At 43.0% G+C, this 23,135-nt stretch overlaps 1 protein-coding gene across 14 annotated transcripts in view; it reads left to right on the top strand.

Annotated features, from left to right (window-relative positions):
- The window catches only part of ATXN1 (ataxin 1), a 295,425-nt gene that overhangs the window by 1,142 nt on the left and 271,148 nt on the right, over positions 1–23,135 (top strand). For 12 of the 14 annotated variants that reach the window (XM_066992103.1, XM_066992101.1, XM_066992100.1 and 9 more), the window contains exon 2: positions 5,250–5,385. The gene's annotated coding sequence lies outside the window, so the exon portion shown is untranslated. The other 2 variants (XM_048058093.2, XM_048058090.2) reach the window with 2 other exon arrangements.

The following is a 23,135-nucleotide window of genomic DNA, read 5'->3' as shown; positions in this document are numbered from 1 at the left end:
GAGCGGGGCGGGGGGGCCGGCGGGGACGTGGGGACATGGGGACAGGGGGACAGGGGGACACGGGGACAGGGGGACACGGGGGCAGGGGCATGGGGAGGCCGCCCCCCCTCCGCTCCCTGCCCGCAGGAGCCGGCGGCGGTCCCGGGCTCGGTCTCGTCCCCGCCGCCGCGTTGGGTCTGGCGGTGGGTTTTGGTGGCATCTCTCCGTTTCGTTTTTATTATTTTTTAAGCCTAAAGGGGTGGTAGTTTGCCGGCAGAAGAGGAATAAATGACCCCCCGCCCCCCCCCCCCCTTCCGTACGTGTTGTGGGTGCTGGGTCCGTGAATGCGATTCCTCGGGAGATTAAAGTCTAAATTAAAGCGTGCTGGAAAACGCTGGCTCCCGCCGTAATAGTAATAGCGATAATAATAAAATGACAGAATTGGGAGCGATTTGCGTGCTATTGAAGAGGAGGAATTGCTGAAGAGTAATAATAGAAAAGAAAACAAGTCGGAAGCCCGTTATATAATGCACTGTGTAGATAACAAGAACGACGGGCTATTTTTATTTTGTTTACCGTATGCCGTGTAATAGGGACTCCTCCAAGCAGCATCTCTCTCCCCCGAGCCCAAGCTCCGGCTAGGATCGGGCAAAATTCAGATCGTTCCTCCTGTGCCCAGCTGGAGAAACTGGGGTTTGTAAAACGTTCACCCTCGCAAACGTTTTCTTTGTGCGGATGGGGAATTGTGCAGGTACATGACCTTTGCTTGGAGACCTTCTCCGTTTCATATGGTAAAGAAATTCATATTTTGCAAGGCAGGTTACACTTTAACCTTTAATGCTCACGGTTATGTGTTTTATGCAGTAAGGGTTACTTTACGTGTCAGATGTGGTCAGGCGTAGTGAGTTGCTTTGCTTACATACTGGGAAGTCAAGGACTTTTAATTTCAGTTTCGAACGAAGCCTTCCACTACAGGAAAATCCAGGCTTCGCCTCCATCCCTTTCTGCTCGGCTGGTGCAGGCAGTTCAGTTCCCTGGCGAGGGCTATGAATGGGGAAGAGGGAAATTGAGGATGGCCGGGGAAGGCGCAGTCATTTTGGAGATGCTGCGGGGTAATAGTAAGTTGTAATCGTGTGCTGTCGCCCCTGATGTGTCGGTACAAGCCGTCCAGTCGTCGCAGGCAGCTGCTCTTTCCGAAGGGCGGCTTTCCCCGTCCCCTCTTACATGCCGCAGAGGCTGAGAGCTGCTCCTCCGCGCCCGCCGGTCCGTCTGTCTGTCTGTCTCGTCATGCAGCTACATGTCAGCGGTGTAGGCTTGCAGCGCTTACTCCAGCCCTGATCAGTCATGTAATTAGATCAGGCTGCCATGGTAACAGACAGGATTCCTCGTCCATTCAGGTGTGCGTGCGTGGCGTGTGCCCGGGCTACCTCGAGCCCTGCGTGCGCCGTGTTTGTGCTGCGCGGCCGCCTCGGCCGCTGGCTTGCTCTTGCAGAAAATTGAAGGATGCCGGTGATCATTTCCCGATGGCTGAACTTCTCGGGAAGGGTGTTCTCCGCGTACCCGGTGGTATCGGGCGGATCAGGCGGCGTGTGGCGTGCTTATCAAGTTAGCTAAATCCTCAGCTCCGCTTGCTTGCCTTCGCTGCTAGCAAATTAACAAAGGTGTGGTGCTCTGTAAGAATGCACCTCGCTTATAAAAGCTCGCATAAAACTTTCCTCGGAGTTTCCCTTTCTCCGCGGCTGGCTCTTTTAACCGTTCGGTGGCTGCAGTCGGTCGGAAGTTTGTGGCAGCTCCCATCCAGGCGCTGGGATTTTAGGCCACAGCCTTGGAGTTCTCCGCTCACGTGCAAGGTGCTGAGCACGTTCTGGCCAGTGAAATTAAAACTGGTAATATCGGCTGCCTCTATCGGCACTCACAGCTGCTAAGTCTCTCTGTGGTTCTCAGAGAGCACAGGGCCCTTTTATGTTTTAGGTGAAATATCATTTTTCTCGTGATTAAAAATCCCAAGGAGTATACAGTATTAAAACCAATTTTCTTATCAACAAATAATTCATTTCCGATATTCTGATTTTTTTTTTTTGCCTTTTTTTTCCATTTGTGCTCATCTAAATATTATAGCAGTAGAACAGGAGACTTTCTGCCCCGAAGTTTGTAATGCCTTGAAAAAATATGCAGTCTAATTAGCTTAGAGCTGGGTACTGCTCTTAAAAATGTGTTTAACCGAGGAATGTCTGTCTCTCTTCGTTCTCAGTGCTAGGGCACCACTAACTTGTGCCACCCTTGCACAAATGCAGGTATAATTTTTTTAAGGCACCAAATTTGGCGCTCTGCTCTAATGCCGTAAGCCTGGAGCGACTCCAGTGGACTGGCTTGTGAGCCACTTACACGGGTGTATATCTAGAATAACTCCATTTATTGGACTTAATCCAGGCATGTAGTAGAGTAACAGAGCTCAGAAAGTGATCTGCTGCGTATAGCCATAATTTTCTCTCTCTCTTTTTACGGCAAAAAGCACTGTGGGCTTTAATAGGATTTTTGCCTGATGAAGGAGCTGCTTCAGCCACGTGCCGAAGCGGCAAACACCTCTCTCCCAGCCACTAATCTCGTGTGCATTTACGCTGCTATGGAGCTTGGCCCGGAGGATTTCGTGTCTCAATGATGAGAAATCACCGGCGCCCGCAGCTCGTAGTACCAGGCAGGAGCGTAATGCTGCCCAGAACCGTCTCAGCGAAACAGGTATTTTTAACAGCGCTGGGCTTGCAGCGGCGCACTTGGAGGACGAAGGAGGAACGCCCGCCAGCGGCTCGGCTCCTGCGGTGGCCGGCAGTCCCGGTGCAGCGAGCTGGCAGGTCTCAGCCCGGAGGCATTTCTCCTCAGAGGGGCGAGAGCATGGATAGGCAGTTTCATACACCGAAGAACAGCCTTGACTAACTCGCTCTCCGTGCTAGGAAGGAATATCCTCCCCTCTGCACGGCCGCCTCCGCTATGGGCCACCGTGCCGAGGGGGTGGCTGGAAATAGAAGAGCCTGCTAGGGGGACCGGCTGCAGAAAGTGAAATGATTGCACGCAGCACGGCTCCTGTAGAGTGAGCCGCTGCCTGCCTCGTGCTGCTTATACATATTTTATTGTAAGACAAATTACCTGTGTGACTAAGAGCATTAGAAAGTAATTATTTTCAAAAAGGCCATATATACAGAGTTAAAAGACTTTTTGAAAATAAACAGTGAAACTCTTCTCTCTTGCCCTTCTGGCCTGATTTGATTTATTCAGAAAGGCTGAAAAAACTAGTCTTATTTTAAGATACTCTTACAAGAGACCTGGAATTTCATTTAACAATTTTTTTTATGTAATAGATCCAGTGGCCTAGTTTCGTGTTAATTAAGAAAATAGGCATTAAATGCAGTCACCTGAAAAGCAACTAATGATTTAAACATCAGAATTTGAAAATAATTGTTTTAACACCATAGCTAGTAAAGCAAAATAAAGGCCTAATTTTCCCCTCGCTGAAGTTGAGCGGCCCGTCTTGGTACATGGCAGCCAGGATTGTCATTGTCATTGCTCATGCAGTGTAGTTGCTTTTGTTGTGGTGTACTAATTGAAGGGGAAATGCAATGAAGAAGTGTCGCAGGGCTTAAAGGAAATGCGTGTCAGAATTGCATAGATGGCCTGAAGCGTTCGCTGGTTGCAGACCTGCTCCAGTGTGGGAGGCGGCTCGCGCTGGTGCGCCGTGAGAGGAGTCGGGCGGTGGGGCAGTCTCAGGCCAGGCACACAGGTTCGGAGTGAGTTCCGATCTGGGAGACTGTACAGGCACACTGTGTACAAGTCACAGAGTTCAGATAACAGATTTAAATGGAGGTCCCTTTGGAGGCTACCGTAACCACCTCTGCTTTAGCAAATAAAAATATAATTAGCACAAGGAATAGAAGTACGACAGGCTTGGCACAGGTAAATAGTTCAGTTCAAAGAACTGGCCTGCTATATTATTATATTTTATATATAATATATGTTATATATTATATTATATTCCAGTGACTTCTGGGCAGGAACTTGTATACTTTTCAAAGCCTAAGCTTTGCAAGCTGAAAATCCTGACCTCCTCATTTTGTTGTACTTTTATACAGGTCTCTTAAGTGAGATAAATAAATAAGTAGGTATTTGGACAAAGGCACTGTATTTTGGAATCTGAGGTCATATGCACGTCTTGTACAGTGGTTCACGTTCTTTATAAGTTGAGGATTTTAGCTTGGTTTTGGCTTAGCTGATACATGACTCATGTTTTTAAATGTAAGAAACTTTGCAGACTCCAGACTTCTGTGAAAAGATGAAAACTGAATCGATGACCTTAGTTCCTTTTTGATCTCAGCACATACATTGAGAGTGTAGTGCTTGATGCTCCCCCCACCCCGAGCTGTAGTCTGGGACGGCTCTAAAACACATGCAAATCTGTGTGCGTGTATCAGTCCCAGTCTGCAAAGTTACTTCAGTACATGTCCCAGCGAGGGTTTTGCTGAATGAGGATTGATTAAAGAACCTATCTGGAGTTAAGTATGTGTGTAAATCCTTCCATAAATAGGAACGAGTAAGTATGCTCATAAACTGAAACAACAAAAATGCTTCTCAGTGAGGGAGAAACGGTCTCACTAAATCCTTTTATTGTCCCAAGAGTGATAAAAATACTTGGTGAGATTCCAAGTGAAAAAAACAAAACGTATTTTGTTTAATATGTGATGTCAGCAGAAATTCAATGCCGGCTCTTTGTAATTTTACTGAAGAAAAATTCAGAAATAGAAGAAAAAATCACACTGGTAGTGTTTTCCTTTAATCATATTATTTGGGCACTTGGGGTAAAATGCATCGCCTCTAGCATGCCAGTGTTACCTTGACAAAACAGGGCGCAAGGTAATGCTACATTCCCAAAGCTGATTGTTTTTCATCTGATTTTAGTAGTCGCAGGAGTAGGTTTTCTGGATGATGCCCCTCCTCAAACAAAATATGTTTTGTTGGCAGCAATGACAGTCATCTCAACTTGCTTATGATTCTTCACCTCATTAAGATCACATTTAGGAAAAGAGCACTCAGTCTGACTAAATGGGCTACGTTCTCTCCTGTATGTGCTCTGGCTGCGGGATTAAATCCATAGTTTTATTCGTGCTTGAGTAATAGTAAAAGCAGCCTTTCTCAGTCTTAGTTGGGGTGATTTAGCATCTCGTAAATTGCTTGATTCTTAATTGTGTTTTTGTTTCTTTTCATGTTGGTTCCCATCTCCTCAGCTTCTGGATCAAGAGTCACATCGCAGGCCAAGCCAGACGGGAAAGCAATACAAGCTGTGAATTTATTGTTGACCCCTGTAGCACAGTGACCACCTTTGCTTTTGTTTTCGCCGTACAGAGATGCACTGTCGATAAGGTGAGAAAATAACGCCTTTTATTTCCTCTAACAAGCGTACACTGTCTGCTCTGGGTTCTGGTCAACACGGACACCTGAACGGTGTGGTGTCTGTGATTACCTTCCCACGAAATGTTTGTACTTCCCTTGCCTGGCAGTAGAGGTCCTTGAGAAACTCTCGTCAGAAAAATTCCATTAACTGGTGACTCAGTTTGGTGACTTACAGGACACTGGGTTCCAGATGAGTGGTTTCATGTTCACCTCAGGTCAGAGTATGCTCAGTTGCTAAAAGATTGTAGTATGAATGGAAAAGTTTACAGTCTTTGATTTTTTTGTTGTAAAATGCCACGCATGTAATTATATAAATCCTTCCTGCGCTTTTATGAACATTTTTAGTGGTTCTTGTTGCTTGCAGCCTGTTGGACTTTTCCAGCGTCCTGGTTTTCTCATGTGCTAAACTGTGTATGGCATGAGGATACTTGCCAGGATAGCCAGTCACTACTGACATGCCCGGGTGTCTTTTACACTAGTTTGAGGTATGTTTGCAATTTTTCTGATTTTGTTGCCCTGAAATTCTGGAACCAGACAGGATGTAACCGTGCACATCTATCAGTCTCTGCTCCCTCTCCTCTTCCTTTCCTCTCCCCCTCCTTCCCATATGGCTGGGGAGAATACCTTGAAAGAACCAAGTCTCAAGGCTCAACAATCATACTGCCAATAAAAAGAACATAAATTTTTATTTTATTTCTTTAATCTGATTGTCATTAAGCCAGCCTGATTTTTTTGGACCTGTTTTATGATTTTTGAGTGCTTGGGATTGGCAATACTGCTAATGCTTAAAAAAAAAAAAGAGATATAAGGTCATAAGAAAATTGCTGGTGTCTTTAAATAAAAGAAAATTAAATGTAGTGGTTACTTGCAGAAATTCTGGGTCTTTTTTTTTTTTCCCTATGCGCAGCCAGAAAATTCAATTACTATAGCATTCTATTTGTGAGGGGCTGACCAGAAAGTCTTCATTGTAGAATAACTTTTCAATGTATACAGCATGTCATAGAGAAGTGTGTGGCACATAATTTACATTTTATTGTGGCTGTGGGGCAGGGTGCTGTGCTCCAAAGGGAAGTTGTCTAAGCAAGCAGTTACATGTAAAGACATGCCTCTTAGGGTTTACAAATGAGCTTGAACGGTGGGGGTGGATTGTAACCAATATACCTCTTTGGAGCGATACAAATTTCTGGAGACTGAAAAGCCAGACAAAGTGCCCGTGCGCTGACACATTTCATCTTTCGGTTTTGGAAGAAAACTGACTTGGTAGCAGCTCTTGGCTTGGGAGATCAAATAGAAGGAAGCTTTTTGTTATGACATGAACATTTCCACAAAGCATTTCATTTTTTTTTTCAGAATTGGCTTAGGTTGTATGAAATTGTATTTATTTACAGGAACAATTACTACAGGAAAGGCTTCTGTCTGTTAACTAGAAGTAATCACTTGTAGTATATTGGTCAAATCCTGTGAATAATCACATTGTGCTACCCACAACCTATCGCTAAGTCACCTCAAGTATTTTAGCGTCTGGCGTTTCCTGTGATTGCATAAAAACGAATATATGTTACGAACATTTTGCATTTAGAAAAAAAATAACCTAGTTAAGGCTGCTGTAGTTGGCTCAGCTACAGGCACGACAGGAATACGGACTATACTGCTTTTTTTTTTCCTGTACCGGTGCAGTTTGAAGTATAGGGTTGTTTTTGTGGACCTTAGAACAGGTTTATTTCTGCTGCTTTTCTTGTTCTTGGACATGCCGTTTTAGTCACTGAGTTTGGGGTACCTCTCTGTTGGCCTCGTTAGTTCTTGTTTTCTCTAGGGAATGATCAAAATCAGGCCCACTGTATAAATAAGTAAAGTAGAAGTTACTGAGATAGCAACTGCCTGCTTGCAAGCGTTATCTCTGTCACTTGATTTAACAGAAGGGAGCTCAAAGTAGTAACACGTGAAAAAAACGTGACCCGGAGCAGCACAGTGAGCAGCCACAAATAGGTTTCACAGATCGAGATCGAGCACTGTATGCTACAGCACAGCATCTTTTCCGGCGCTCGCATTTGTTTCAGGGGTAAAGGTGACAGCAGCCCACTCCATTTCATGCAGACCTGAGTTATTACCACAGCATCTGTCAGAGGGCCTGAGCATTGGGCACGTTTCACTGATCACGTCCAGTATCAGACCTTGGAAATATTGCTTTGGTCCTGGTGTCCCCAGATGTGTATTTCATAGCTTTACTCACACAAGGAGTCGCCTGCCTGCTGGGAGTAAAGCTGCTTTGGTGTGCAAGCTTCAGGTGTGCCCACCACTCCAGCTCCAGCAGCTTCGTTGCAGAGTCTGCTGTGCTTTTTGCCTATTTGAGGACATTGGGCTTAGTAAAACGAAGATTGCATACATTGAGATATGGCTTTTTTTTTTTTTTTTTCAATCCTGACTTCAGTTAATTTTAGCCTGAGCTAAAAACCATAGAGTTATTGTTATTTGTTTGGAGCATGCACTGCCTCCTTCCATCCTTCCATGCAGGCAAATAAGTCAATGCCTTCTTTTAAACGGTTGTGTTGAGAGGATTTTGCATGAGACACTGGACATCTTAACAGCTAAAGAGTTCTTTTTAATCTTTTCCACTCTCGAGTCACTTGATATCTATGAATCATATTATAGTATCGGCTTGAATTTACAGCCACAGCCTGTTTGTAATAATTTTTTTTTGCTGAATTTTCCAGAAGTATAGCTGTGCACTACTTCATATGGCTTATTTTTTACATAAGGCTTAAGTTCTGCTTTATGTAGGCTCCTGGCTGCTGTTCTCTGTAAATGAACCACAATCTATCCTTTTAAAATATTTTGTAGTGAATGTAAAGAGAGGTAATCTGTCTCTATAGTAGTGCGTCCGAAGGCAATTTTTTGATTGCCCTATCGTTGTTGTTTTATCATAGCTGATCTTATTTCTTCCCTCTTACACTGTTTGTCAAGGCCTACAATGGCTGTAGGGCTAAAAGAAGGCAGGTGGTGGAGATTTTGAACATATTAAGAGCACAAGTGAAACGAAGATGTGAACTAGGTATAATTGGAGAGTAATTAGAAATCATTTTAATTTTTTTTTAATTGTTTGTTTTGTGTGTGAGTGAATAACGCTTTGGTAAATTAAATGAAAAGATGTGAATGCAGAGTACGATCTCAGAAATGAGTCTTTGCTGCCTCCTCAGCCCTGCCCCGTCACCTCAGCGGTGACCTTTCATGGTTCTGCTCTGTTGTTCCCTGGGCAGATGCTGCTAGCCTGATGTCAGATTGATTGAAGGTTTTGCAACATGGTCTGAAGTCTAAATGGAGCTGAGCGTAGTGATCTGCCTAGATAAAAGCAGTAGGCTCACGTACGTAACATGATATAAGCCGAGACCCGAGGTTTGATTCACCTTCCAGCGTGTGCTTTTAAAAAGCTGTGCCTGCAGCTGGAATAAGGGACTGTGGAGGATCTGTCCCGCGTTGTGGCTTGCCGGCATTACCTCAGCGTGGTCTTCTGGGTGCTGGAGTAGGTGTTGGAGAGACAGTGCACTTTGAAGGGCTGAGGGCCACAAGGTTGAGATTACCATCACTGATCGGTAGTTTTGTGTGTGCCTCAGTGTCTGTGCACGCCCTCCTCCTTCCCTCTCCCTTGGCTGTGTGAGCTGGGCAGGGGCTGCCCGCTGGATTTTGCCATGCCTTGATACCAGGGGTATGCTTTTGGTTGAAAGCTAGTCCAGATCCAGGCAGCATCTGGTTTTGAATCTGTTAGCTGGGAGGCTTCTTGTGGTGAGGTACTGTGATGGAGGCAAACCCCCAATTTGATAATTCCTTCTTTATTTTCTAGTGATCAGCCCGTTTTGAGACTAACTGAAACTCCGACTTGAGGATTTATTGAGTCACTCTTCAGTCTATAAAAAGGACAAAAGTTTAAGTGTTTCTCACTCGTATTGGAGTGTGGTTGTGACTGTTACCACCTTTTTTGTTTGTCAGGTACCCACACATGAAGGCCCTTGTAGTTTTGCAAGTTTCACATTGCTGTGAGACTAGCTACTTGAAAGAAAATCAGGCTTTAATGGAGAAGGATAATTACAAAAAGCAGGCTTAATCCTTCCTTATTGCACTCAGAATTTTTGTGCCAGAGAGTATTTCCTCATTGGTGCCGTTCCTTTTCAGCATCACGTGTAGCAGCTGAGTAGGGAGTGCCTTTTCTAGTTACTATGATAGTAAAAGCATTGGTCCTCTTCCTTAGCCCCTGAGCACATCAACTCTGGTACTAGGCTGCATCCATAGCTTTCCTCAGGTGGTCTGACAGCAAAGTGGTCCAGAACGGTTTGAAAATTCATTGTGTGCAAGAGAAAAAAATCTTGGTGCCTTATCACACTGGAAAAAGTTGCGAGTTAATCCCTCACGTACCACTAGTGGTTAAAAACCCATAGCACTAATCATATGTAATGCATTTATATTTACAGATTAGTAGGCTCTACTCTGACATATGACTAACAGGGAAGCCCCTCCCTTTAACAGTTGTATGTCATCTGCTTCAGAGAACTAATTACTTGGCAATTCCCATTTGATAATTCCCTCTTTATTTTCTGATGAGTTACTTAACAGTGATGAGCTTGTTGAGCAGAATACCATGCTTAATCTGTGCTTCAGAAACTACAGTGCGGGCCTGGGGATATCATTGTTTTCTAAATGCTGTTTAGCCTTGCCATAGGAACATTGAAACCGCACTAAGACATGTTAACAGTTCACAGTTAACGGTAAGCTTAACGTGAGTGATGCAGTTATATGCCAAAAAATAAACGGGGGATGTAGATTACTGGTGCGGTTGCATTTTAAAATTGTGTCCGGAATAGAACAGTCTGCAAACAGGATGTTAAGTATATCATTTCTCCAAAAATCAAAACAAAACCTAACACAGACATAAGGAAATAAGACCTTGTGTCAGATGTATCTCCTGTGTATCATTTTACCTCTCCACTGAAATAACCCATTTTAAAGGAAATATATATATATATTTTTTTAAATCACAATTTTCCTGTAATACCTGTTTGACAGTTCAGTTGGTAATGGTAGTTGTTGCCTTGTTTTAATATGAGATACTTAAATAAAATATCACTATGTTTTCTTGCTGTTACCTGTTTTTCTTTATCCTTCCCCAACCCCTTTCCACATTCTTTTGCTCTAGTTCCACAGCAACACTTGTTTCTGGCTGGGGAATGCATTACAAGCCTCACTGCTAATTACCGTGTTACAGTGTTTTTAGAGGGTACCTGAGTTCAGCGGCGCTTAGCTACAGCACCAGGCGAGGGGATTTATGGGGTGAAGTAACATCAGTCTGTTCATGGCAGTCTCGGTAAGGTCAAAGTGAGTCTATCCTGCAGATCGGGGTCCCTTTCAGACCCAATGGCTCTGAAATTCAACCGTGTGAAACCATGCCATTGAATTTGATTAACGTTTTATCGTTGACTTCAGTAGAGGAAGGTTTGTGGATCAACAGCAGTCCCTTTGGCTAGCTGGCAGCGTTGTCCCACAGATACTGTTACCTAAAGAATTGGATTTTAGGCACTCATGTGCTGTAAGCTGAGAATTGGGCTGTTTTTTCTTGTAGAAGGAGAAGCGTAGTATTTTGTGTATTAGCTCACATGACATTGCATCATCGGGCTTGCTGATTTATTAGATATTCACAGTGATATCTCTTGGCCAGGTACTGGAAACTCTGTCACAGGCTTATTTTATCAATGAGAAAAATGCATTTGTATGTAGTTACATGTGTTTTTTGTAAGATTAATCAGAAGAACAGTAATTTTATGAAATGTACAATTCAGAGCAGATTAATCTACTTTAATTGTGTTCATGAAGTACACCAGCTATAAAATTTTTGAAAGGGATGTTAATCAAGTTGATCAAAGGTGGCTTGAAGTACAGAATTCAAATACTAACACAATTACATTCTGTCTGTTTGTATGTTTGCTGTAACTTGGGTGATGATTTCTCTTATTTTTAAGACAAAAATAAGTTCATTTTTTTTCTTCCCGAGCCTCGGTGTCAGAATCATTTTACAGGGGCAGCCAAAGAGTTATGGGTTGATAATTTGGGATGATCTTCATCTGCCTGCTCAGAGGCAAAAGGTTGCAGTGGTGATTATCCACCCATGAGTTGTCCAAGCCAGTCTCCATTCATCTTCCTCTTCAGGCTAACCAGTACTGCTTTAAAGACTGAGCTTCTACTTAGGCAGCATTGCCTGTGATTTCAGAAGAGATTGCTGCTAAGGACTACAGATTTGGTCAATGGTATTTTCTTCCCTCAGCAAGGGGAGGCAGTGTTCCTTGTCATTAAAATTGAACTTTTACTTAAAATATTTCACCCCAGACATGCCAATAGGGGTTATTCTATCAATATTTGTGCAAGTAAAACACTACTGTCTGTGAACATGACCCTTCAACTGCTACAAGATCTTAATTTCACAGAATCATAGAATCACAGAATGGTTTGGGTTGGAAGGGACCTTGAAGACCACCCAGTGCCAACCCCCCTGCCATGGGCAGGGACACCAGACCAGGCTGCCCAAAGTCCCATCCAGCCTGGCCTTGAACACCTCCTGGGATGGGGCATCCACAGCTTCTCTGGGCAACCTGTGCCAGTGCCTCACTATGCCTTCAGTAAAAAATTTCTTCCTTATATCTAATTTAAATTTTCCCTCTTTTAGTTTAAAGCCATTCCCCCTTGTCCTATCACTGCACCCGCTGACAAAGAGTCCCTCCCCAGCTTTCCTGCAGGCCCCCTTTAGGTACTGGCAGGCCGCTGTAAGGTCTCCCTGGAGCCTCTTCTTCTCTGATCTGAACAACCCCAGCTCCCTCAGCCTCTCCTCGTGGGAGAGTTGCTCCAGCCCCTAGATCGTATTTGCGGCTGTCCTCTGGACTGGTTCTAATACTTACATGTCCTTCTTGTGCTGGGGGCCCCAGAGCTGAGCGCAGGGCTCCAGGTGGGGTCTCACGAGAGCAGAGCAGAGGGGGAGAATCACCTCCCTCGCCCTGCTGGCCACACTTCTTTTGATGTAGCCCAGGATATGGTTGGCTTTCTGGGCTGCAAGCGCACATTGCCAACTCATGTTGAGCTTCTCATCAACCAACACCCCCAGGTCCTTCTTCTCAAGGCTACTCTCAATCCATTCTCTGCCCAGCCTGTATTTGTGCTTGGGATTGCCCCAACCCAGGTGCAGGACCTTGCACTTAGCCTTGTTGAACTTCATGAGGTTTGCGCAGGCCCACCTCTCAAGCCTGTCCAGGTCCCTCTGGATGGCAGCCCTTTCTTCCAGCATGTTGACTGCACCACACAGCTTGGTGTCATCAGCAAACTTGCTGAGGGTGCACTCAATTTCATCGTCCACATCACTGACTAAGGTGTTAAATAGTGCCAGTCCCAATACAGATCCCTGAGGAACACTGCTTGTCGCACCCCTCGTCACTGATCTCCACCTGGACACTGAGCTGTTGACTGCAACATATTTAGCATGACCATCCAACCAATTCCTTACCCACCAAGTGATCCATCCGTCAAATCCATGCCTCTCCAATTTAGAGACAAGGATGTCATGTGGGACAGTGCCAGATGCTTTGCACAAGTCCAGGTAGATGACGTCAGTTGCTCTATCCACCAGTGTTGTAACCCCATCGTAGAAGGCCATCTTGTTGGTCAGGCAAAAAGTCATATTAATGCCATTTGTCAGGCATACTGATTTCATACTATTGTTTTAAGATTCGAGCATCCAGTTTTAATGAAACAGAACAAAACAAACGCATCTTGTTAACATGTTTTGTTCTGTTTAAGAACATTTTTGTTCTGTTTATGGAAAGGCCAAAGGCAAACAGGTGGATCTGGGCAAGCACTTTACCTTTGCATCTCCTGGTTTGCAGAACTGGAAAGCTGCTTTACCTTTCCAGTTAAGTCTTGTCTGTCTCTTCTTTCAATCAAGAATGAGTTTTAGGTTTCTGCTATCAATCTTGCTAAATTTTCTTGGATGTTCGCTGTGATCTGGCCTGATACGTGTTGTTGATACAGCCCTGGAAGTCATTTGAGGTTTGCTTTTTGAACGTGACGGTTAATTAAATTGTGGGGTGATAGCTGACACAGCAATACAGTCTCTGTAATGTGTTTCAAGGTCTGCATTGTATTTGATGGGGAAAGAGGGGGATGGTGGGTGTCGTGGGCCAATAACCTATAGTTTAAAATTGCACTGTGTCTTTTTTCTGGGTAGTGCACAAGTACGTTATAGAGGGACTTAAAATATATGTGATACTACGATACTGGAAGGACTGAATAAAAAATACAAGTCTTTATTTTGTCCCATGTTTGCGCAAGCTGAAGGAATTACTCAGTCCTTGTGCCTGGTTTCTTCAGGTATGAGACTGCCACAAACCAGCTTGGGTATGTCCTAGAATGTGTTGGTCACCTTGAGGTTATTTTGCTTGCAGCTGTGTGGCAGATTCAGGGGAAATACAGTGTGCGGCGACTGAGTGAATTAAAGTAATGATAATAAACTTCATGAGTGGCATTTGTTACATGACACTGCTATCCAGATGTTGTTATCTGTTAGAGTACAGCCAAAAAGGGCCCTAAGGAAAATGAAGATGGATAGAAGGTACATAGTAAGCATCTGCAACACATTAAACAGCAGCAATCAAACACGCCAGTTACCTAAGGACTTGAACTTGCTGAACGTCACGTTGGTTGAAAGGAATGGAAGAAATGCAAACTAAGACACACTTCTGCTCCGTTTGCAGCGGTACTATGAGGTCCGTTTGCCTGAGCTGTCAGCGGGCTGGCTGCAGCGTTTGGGGCTGTTTATACAGCGCCTTACTTAGCTGGCGTGTCTCTGTGAAACCAGCAGTGCTGTGCAGCCCGAGCGGCCGCCCCCAGGCTCTTGCTGTCCTCGCCTTGGGCAGCATGAACTCTGCGCGTCCTTTATCGCACCGAGGTGCTCAGTCAGGGCCAGCAGCGGATTGAGGGGTCTGGTTCCCACCTCCATTGCTTGCTTTGGTGGTTGAAGCAGAACCACAAGCACGTAAACGCAGTGTGTCAGAGCATGGCATCTGGCTTGGCTTCTCTGGGGGCAGCCAAGGCCTCATGAAGTTGGAGCTGCTGGTGGCAGGTCAGCTTTGCTGACAGGACGCTGTTTGGTTGGTGCTGCCGTAGTCGAGTGTTAGCTTGGCTTTTCCTTCATGGGAAGAAGGAATGAGAACTTCCTCAGTCAGGTGTCATCAGTTGTCTTTCCAGTCTTTAGATGGACGTGTTGGTGAATTAGACTAATCTTTCTTTATAAAGCCAAGCAATGTTTTGCCCCTTCATCCTTCTGTCCTGTTGTAGCCTTTTCCAGATTTTATTGTTTTGTGGCTGGCCAATTAATCTTTCTCCTCAGCCCCTTCCTTCTCTGCTGAGTTTCTCCTGTGCTCAGCATTTCTTGCTGCTGCCTGGCCTACTTGTATGGCTGCCTCACCAGCTTCGCTACCTGCCTGCTGCTTTGGTTGCCTGCTAGCCCTTTCTTGGGCTTGATTTCTGTGTGTATTTCTGTGTCTCTAACATCCATTTCTACTTAGAGGGTTTCAATACCTCAATAATTTTCTGCAGAACTGCGCATTTGAATGTCGTTTCATCTACCTCTCTTCCTTCCTCGTTAGTCATAGCTGGTTTCTGAGCTTTGCAACCCTGACGATCTGTCCGGACAAGCCTTTCACTCCATACGGCCCTCCCCTTCTCCTCATGGGAAAAAAACCTTTATATCTTCTCTGAAGCTTCACTGTGGGTGCCCGTTTCACTGGCTGAACATTGGATTTTCAGTCCTGCCTGCCCCTGCCAGTCTTCCCTGGCTTCCAGCTGCAGTTGTCTCTTCAGCTGGTGTCTTGCTTTTCAGGCTGATCAGCTGGTTGCTAGCAAATTAGTTGCATTTATCTGTTTGTATAATATTACATGCTGGCAGTTTAAAAATAACTCAGCTGTTTTCTCTGTACCTGAGCATGAGTCGGGAGCCACCCTCTTTGGGTCATTTGTTCATAAGATAAAGGGGTCACTGTTACTTTCCTATCATATCATGTGGTCTGCTAGTCAGAGGATTCTTTTATTGTGTTAATAGCAGCAGTTTAAATCGGTAACATTAGTAAGCTTTAAAAATATATTTTTACATACTATACTGATGGCACAAAAGCAATAGCTTGGACTGTTTTTCTTGGTTTCCAGGCATTTTCATACTGGCAAAATGCTGTGGTAATAGGTTACAAAACTTTTGAGATAAATTGTAAACTAAGCCAGAAAAGAATGTTTGAAAAGCACTTAATTCAGAAAAAGAATAGAAAAAAAAAAAAAAGAAATTGAACGTGCTGTGCATTCTGAGTGAGGCTCTTCACTGAGGGAAAAATTCCTTGACTGCTGTGGAGAAGTACAGGAATGAAGTACCCACTGAATGAGTGAAGTTCACAGAAGGTATGAAGTGAAAAAATGTGAGGGTTGCTTCTTTCCCCCACAGTTGGTTGTTGTTTTTTTTTTTTTATATCATTACAAGTGCTTTTGCCAAGATCTGACTATTGGCACAATAGTATGGTTATAGTAGATTGAAAAAACAATAAGTATTTTGGTTGATAAGTTTTGGAGATGTTTTCACAAAAAAACAAAACAAAACAAAAAAACAAACCTGTGCTTTTGACTGAAAGGAAAGCTGTCAAAAATAATGCCTTTATCTAAAAATTGATACCTATTCTTGTTATAGATAATACCAAAAGAGATGCAAACGGAAGGAAATTGTTGGAAAATATGCATTATCCAAATGGATTTACTCAGCGTATTTGACAAGAGATTGCAAGTAGTTTCACTTTTCCTGTATATAGGCAGTCTCCCAAGGTGAGAGAAGTATCTGAAAAAAAGCAACGACATGCTTATAAGATGAGATAAATTGGTACAGTGAGTTCAGAGATATGAGTTAGTACTTTTTAAATCTCCATTAAAAACAAGACTAGACTCCATATTGATAGAGTCCTTTTAAAGGCAATGCCCTTTTAATCAGCAAACAGGTCCTCTGTGCATCAAATAATTAAAAATAGAGCAAAGTTTCTGAACAAGGCGTCTGGCAGAAGCGTCTGTACTTCCATCTGTGCATGATTAGCAGAATGTTTCATGATATTTAAATAGCACAAGCTTTGCTCTCTTTTTTATTATTTGTTGTGCTGAAGACCTGTTTGCTTGTTAAGTGGTCTTTTTTGAATAGTTACTGGCAAGGAATCAGGAAAGTGTATGAAGACATCTTGTACACACTGCAAATACCAAATTGTCCCTTTTTTTTTCAGAGTCACTGCCCTTACTATTTTTTGATACGAATTTTACCATATCTTTCATTTGGTTTTTAAAATTTCTTACAGACCAGTTCATTTCAAAGAGAGTGTTGTGGTCATTGGCCGTGGACTACAGTCTTGTTGATATGCTATTATTTTTATCATAGTAGAGCTCAGAGGCACGTTACATTGCTCGTGCGCGCCGGGGTATAGTTGCAGAGTGTGTGTGGTGGTTCAGATCTGCAGCTCCTGCTAGCTGTACTGGGAGCCGTGCGTCTAATCTGCTCTGCACACTACTCTGAAATCTTACCCTTTCAGCAGAGACGTAATCAGCCAAGTAACAGCTTTCCAAGTGTTTTTGAGGCCTTAAACTGGGACTCCTCCTTGCTGGCAGTTGTTCAGCATTGGATTGTGTGCTCTCCGTCTCTGGCTAGCAACACAGCGCTTTGCAGTTGTAGCCACTGATTTCCCTTCTCACTAGTAAAATTTCCGTGTGTGTTTTTTTACAGTGACCCGTTCAAGTAGGTGTGCAATTAACACAAGATCCTGTCTAGATGCTAAGTGCATCGCTGGACCTGGTGGGGAACCACGAGCATTTGGGCAGTTGTGTAATGTGCAAGCGCCTTGTAGTTCGGAGCTGGCAGGCTGGCAGGGAGCTCGATGCTCTGATGGGCTTGGAGTCCTTTCTGAAGAGCTGGTATTCAGCCTTTGGACAATTTGCGTTTGGGGATGGGCGTGGAAAATAAAGAGTTTTTGTGGTGTGTGTGAGCAGGGTTTGCTCTGTAGCTGAGCTTTTTGTTGTTGGTTTTTTTTTTCATGTATTTGAGAGAGGTTGTGGTGTGTAATGTATGAGTATTGACCTGGGTCATCTCTTTACTTCTGCTCAGGACTTGAAAAGAATTTGTGGTTACTACTGAGAGCAAATCTGTTCACCTGCCAACACAAGTACATCAACTGTGTGTGTTTGTACTTCAGACAAAACACTGAGAAGCTTCTGCACCAGAGATTGAACCCACTGCTGGCCTTCATGTAGAGTTCACCTCACTTAGCTAGTGCCATGTTACTGGTGTCTGTCATGCTGTCTCTGTCTCACCTTCTGCAGAGTGGGGTGCTCTGGGGTCTCAGCAAGTTCTCTTCAGCAGAATTACATCTTATGCAGGTGAGCAGAGCAGCTGGAAATTCTGGGGGGCTGTGGCAGGATCATTTTGCACATGCCTGTCCATCTTGCTGTTCTGCTTCCAGGCATCCAGGAACGCCTGAGCGTGAGTTGGTAGATATCAGGAGTCCTGGAAGGACAAGAGAAGGGAGGACCATATTTTACTGTGGAAGTCTGGGGCAACACGTTCCTTCAGCTAGGCTTCTCAACTAGACCATAAAGTGTTTCCACTCAAATTTTATTGCATCACTGCTGAAAACTGTTAATATTGCCCCTCTTAACTTAACAACCGATTTCTGCAGAAAGGAGGAGAATTACTTCTAGAACTGATTGTTGACTAATGCAGTGTGGTGGGCCTGATACTGACGTCCCTCCAGGAGCAGGAAGGAGAAGATAGACTTGGACTCCTTTCGGAAATATGTATAATGGTGCGTCAGTAGATTGGTTAAACTAAGCCAAGTTCTGCGTTTTGCTCCTAGTACTTGTTCTCAGAATATATCATAATGTTTTTTTTGGAACGGCTTCAGCTTATGTTGTGAATGTGAATTAATTAACATTAGTATGAATTGCATATTGTAGAATGGAATTTGTTTTTCTATGTCTTCTGTCATGCTCTTCTGTCAAGGTACTTCAAACATTTTAAAATAATGAGTTCAGTTATAATACTGCCGTGGGTCTGTAGACTAACATCACTGTCTTCCTGGGTGCAGCAGGGGATCAAATGTAAGGCTGGTTTCACTGGTTGGGGTGGGAAGAATACTGGCTGTGATATTAGCACTACCCCTGGTATATTTAATAAGCATTTCTGACAGGCTCCTTGTATTGGCAGACTGGATCTTGCTGTATATTACTTCATTTATAACTCTCAGTTCAGTGTAAACAGAATGATGAGGAATTGCAGGGCATATTATTCATTAACTGTTGTTCAGGCCTCCTTGTTGTATTCCTAGCCCTGATTATTTCACGTCATGGCGTACTACATGAAAAAGCCGGTAGCCCTTGATTTCCTGCAACAAAACTGAAGCTTCCTTTTACAACCCTGCAACAGCACAGTGTAGCAAAGCAGGTAAACTAGCTTTCACCCCAGGGTCCTGTTAATTTGTGTGGAAAATGAGGGCTCCATTAGTTGTCTGCTGGTCTCTGGAGGGGAGGGAGGTGCCTTGTATCACTCAAAAACAATTCCTTTCAGCTGGCTAGAGAGGAGTATGGATAGGATCCAGCATACAAATGTCCCCAAGTACAAGAATTATAATGGAAATGTTGATGACCAGTCAGTATAGAGATATTAGCAAGCATTTATATAGCTCGAGAGTTGTTGACTACTGTAGACATGTTGTTTTAGGCCCTATTCCCACTGGCGTTCCTTCTGTTGGCTTTCGGAGGGTTGTGATCAGACCCCTTTGGCTCAAATGTGCAGAGAAGTTAATTAAGACTGAAAGAAGCATGCACGTTTTGTAATCTTCTTGAAGTTTCAGAGAGGAGAACAGTGGAAATAACTGACCTCTGTAATGATACCGAAGTACTTTGTGGTATCTCCAAGCTGTACACTGAAAGTAGAGCTTCCCTTGAGTTATTTGGGACATTTAATTTGACCTTTACCTTGTAAAGTTGTCTGTTAATGGAAGGCTAGACATAATTTTTGTCCATTCCTCATAAAGCTGTTCTTTGACAAGGAGAAAAACCTCTCTCTGTAATTAACATACACCTTTCTGAACACAGGAATAAACATTTGTTGTTTTCAGTTTGTACTAGTATATGAAAGCTTCTCCAAAACTTTGGCAGCTTGGTAGGAAGGAGTGGCAGGTTAGTGCATTCTCAGCTGTGCTGCTCTAACGTATGTTACTTCTAAAGACACCTACATGTTATAATAAAAATACCTCTTATAGCCAAAGATATGTAACCACAGCTTAGCTAATTATGAAAGAAAAAGATTCAACTAAGTACTGAAATGGGGGGGAAAAAAGGCAAAAATGAAAGGTTTTTTTTTTTTTTTAAGAGCAGCAGAATTAACATAGGAAACGATTACCTTTCCATAAATATTTATAAAAAAAAAAAACTGATGGTTCACCCTATGTTAAATTTGTTATCAGTTGTGGAATATATATGGGCCAAAAGTCTGAAATAGTAAGAGCTGTAAATTCGATTGATATTCAGACCTTGGCTGCACTCCAGAAAAGAGAATAAATATGTAGCTCTGCTAAAAACAACAAAAGTCAATTTGGGGAAATGTATGAGTACTGCTAGAAAAGCTGAACAATACATCTCTATATAAAATTGCATGTGACTGGTGTAAGTGCTGTTCTGTCACAGTCAGGGCTGTTGATACTGTAAGCAGGTAGCAAAAATTTACTGTTTAATATTTCACGGATAATAATTGTTCTGAATGCTTTAAATAGTACAGGAAATGTAGTGTCACAAACTTGACATTTTAATATTAATATTGATACTGAAACAGTCTCACCACAAAGAATGCCAGGACTGCAGGAGGAAAGACAGCGTTTTCATCAGATAAGAACAGAAGTTTTAAAGCCCTTCAGATATGTTGAAAAATGCCGTATGAAAACTGGGGCAAAACTGTCTTTCAGGTTTGGACATTTTATATCCAGTTTTTGGAATCCCTCTCTAGAGGTAAGGTTAGAAGCAGAGAGGTGTTTTTCTGTCATTTTCTCCAATCTCCCCCTAGTTCCCCCACCCCAAATTTCTATTGATGAAGACTGTCTCAGAATGGTCAATAGCACAGGGCTACTAAGTGGTTTGGATTCACAGGTCCAAATACAAAAGTGTGTGTAGGTACAGAAAAGATGCAAAGGAATGTGTTGGCTTTACTGTCCAGCCTCAAAGTCGCTTGAAATTTGTTAAACGTTATCTTCTGTAGCATCCAGATGTGGCTACAGAGTACTTATTAAGGAGGGAGCTTTCTTTTCTGAGAATAAAGTAGGGCTGGCTTTCTCTTTTCCTTTATTTTTTTTAACAAGGAAGCAAGCCTTCTGTCCTCACGTCTGTGTGCAGATGAGTGTGTTTGCACACCCTCTTACTTGTAAGTTCATTATGGCTTGCCTTGTTCTTATAAAAATGTGTGGTGGTAGCAGGGTAGGTGGAGGGTGCAGTGTTTCATGTACAAGTATGCAAGAAGTGGCAGCCTACATACATGTTGGAGCCCAAGGACTGCTGCCTCTTTGCATTCACAGAATAACAAATTTCTCCCAGAAAGGATGCAAAATAAAGATGGAGACTGGTGAAAATCACTACTGATATTGTACATTGCAAAGAGAGGAGGCCAGCCAAAGCCAAGCCCACATGAGGAACAGGAATATTTCTGTTTATGTTCTGTCGCTGTGTGTAGTGCAGTGTTGTTATGGATGGTGCCCCACTGTTGATAAGACTTTGATAACTTTTGGCAATTATGTTGTTACGTAGATGATTTGGTAAGTCACTTACCTATCAGTGCTATCACCAGCTACATTGCTTTCCAAAATTCCCTATAACAGAGTATGTAGGAACATGCTTTTGGCTTTATACTGTTGGTATAGGTTGCCCCAGTTCGTATCTAGCTCTTTAGGTATCTGTGTGCAAGCTAGTTAAAGTTTTCTTTTGGGGGGTGAGCAGGAAGAAATGGTTTGTCAGCCTCCCTTCTGAAAGCACTTTGGTACTTGTGACTTCTTTTTCCCTTCAAAAATATATCTTGAACTTTCAGAATCTTGTTTTCAGATGTGATTAATGGTAACTTTTATCTTTAGAATGCAAATGTAATTTTAGCATACTTGTGCACAGTATAATGCTTTTCTCTGCACAAATGGCTTATCAGACAATTAAAAAAGGTAGGTACATATTTAAATATGTATATATAGTTTATCTTCTGAAATGTTTACTACTTTTAGCTACTTCAACATATTTATGACAAAGATGTGCTTTTCTGCATTTTGAAGTGCGAGCAGCCTCATTTTTGCTGTGTGTCACCCACTATAACTAGGAAGAGAAATTGGCCAAGTCACTAGAACTGTTGCAGTGCCTTTATGTCTCAGTGCTAGTAACCTACACAGAAACCACCCGTTTCCCAACAGGGATGTTAGGGAATACTGAATCCTTGAAGGTTGTCAGCTTTCCTGTCCGAAGGTTGGAACAACAGCACTTCTGTTAAGTAATGCAAATCCCCCACTGCCGCCATGCAGACACAAAGCGGGAAGGCTCTTGACCCCAAGCTGATGCTGGTGGTGTTGTAGCCGGCCCGAGTTGCTGAATGTGGTAGGGACAACTTCACTTTTGCTAAGGAGATCTGGGCAAAATAGTAACACATGGGAAATCTCTCCAGGGCTGCCCTGTTTGTTAGGTGATTCACAGCCTTTACAGAGTGGATGGAAAACATTGTTCTGGAAGTGTTCCAGTTTGTTATTATTTTGAAGTCATTTTGCACAGACTCAAATACTGATGGTGGTATGGGGAGTCTCTAGAGCGAGAAGGGGTGGAAGGTGAATCTCCCACATCTTAGGTCAGGTCTTAACCAGTAAATGACATTTTATCTTGTGGCCAGTTATCCACCTGACTATCCACTCTGTTCTAAATTAAAACCAAGAAAGCAAAATAATCAGGAGATTTTGGCCTGTTTACAAGATGGGTTGCTGTTGCAGATGATTATATAGATGTGTTTTACTGCCTGTTCCTAACAGCAAGATTTAGAAAAGCATCTTGATTTTGAGCACAGCCAAAAATGGGAGTAATCATGCTGGAACAAATTACTTTTTTTTACATCCTATACTTGCTCTATTTCTTCAACTGTTTCCCTAAGTATCAGCTGCATCTACGATCAGTGGCAGAATAATAGGTTAAATGAATATATATTTTTTTATCTAGTATAGCTGCTCTTAGGGAGACAGAAATAAATTGTTAAGATAACATTAATCTTCTCATTTAGAGCATGAACCTACTCCTTTGATATTGGTGCAAATTAATGGAATTAGGATCATATCTTTAAATAATAATAATAAAAACTAAACACCAACTGTAGTATCTTAGAGTTGACCAAGTTAAAAATCTGAATGAATAATTGTGACATATGCCTAATCCTCAGCTAATGTTCATGGTAAGAGAATAATCTTCCATGGAGCTGTGAGCGGCCAACGTGTTATAGTGCATCAGGGCCCTATTAATCCATAGATTACTGACAGAGAATATGGTAACAGCTCTAAAGCGTGCCATAGGCAGCATGCTTTTATCTTTGCATTGTTGTTTAAAACTGCATTCTAATGTGTCATTGG

Source organism: Anser cygnoides, chromosome 2 (genome assembly GCF_040182565.1).
Source record: "Anser cygnoides isolate HZ-2024a breed goose chromosome 2, Taihu_goose_T2T_genome, whole genome shotgun sequence".
In the NCBI taxonomy this organism is placed as follows: domain Eukaryota; kingdom Metazoa; phylum Chordata; class Aves; order Anseriformes; family Anatidae; genus Anser; species Anser cygnoides.
Note: the sequence above shows the minus strand (reverse complement) of the source record. Positions and strands in the feature narration are given on the sequence as shown.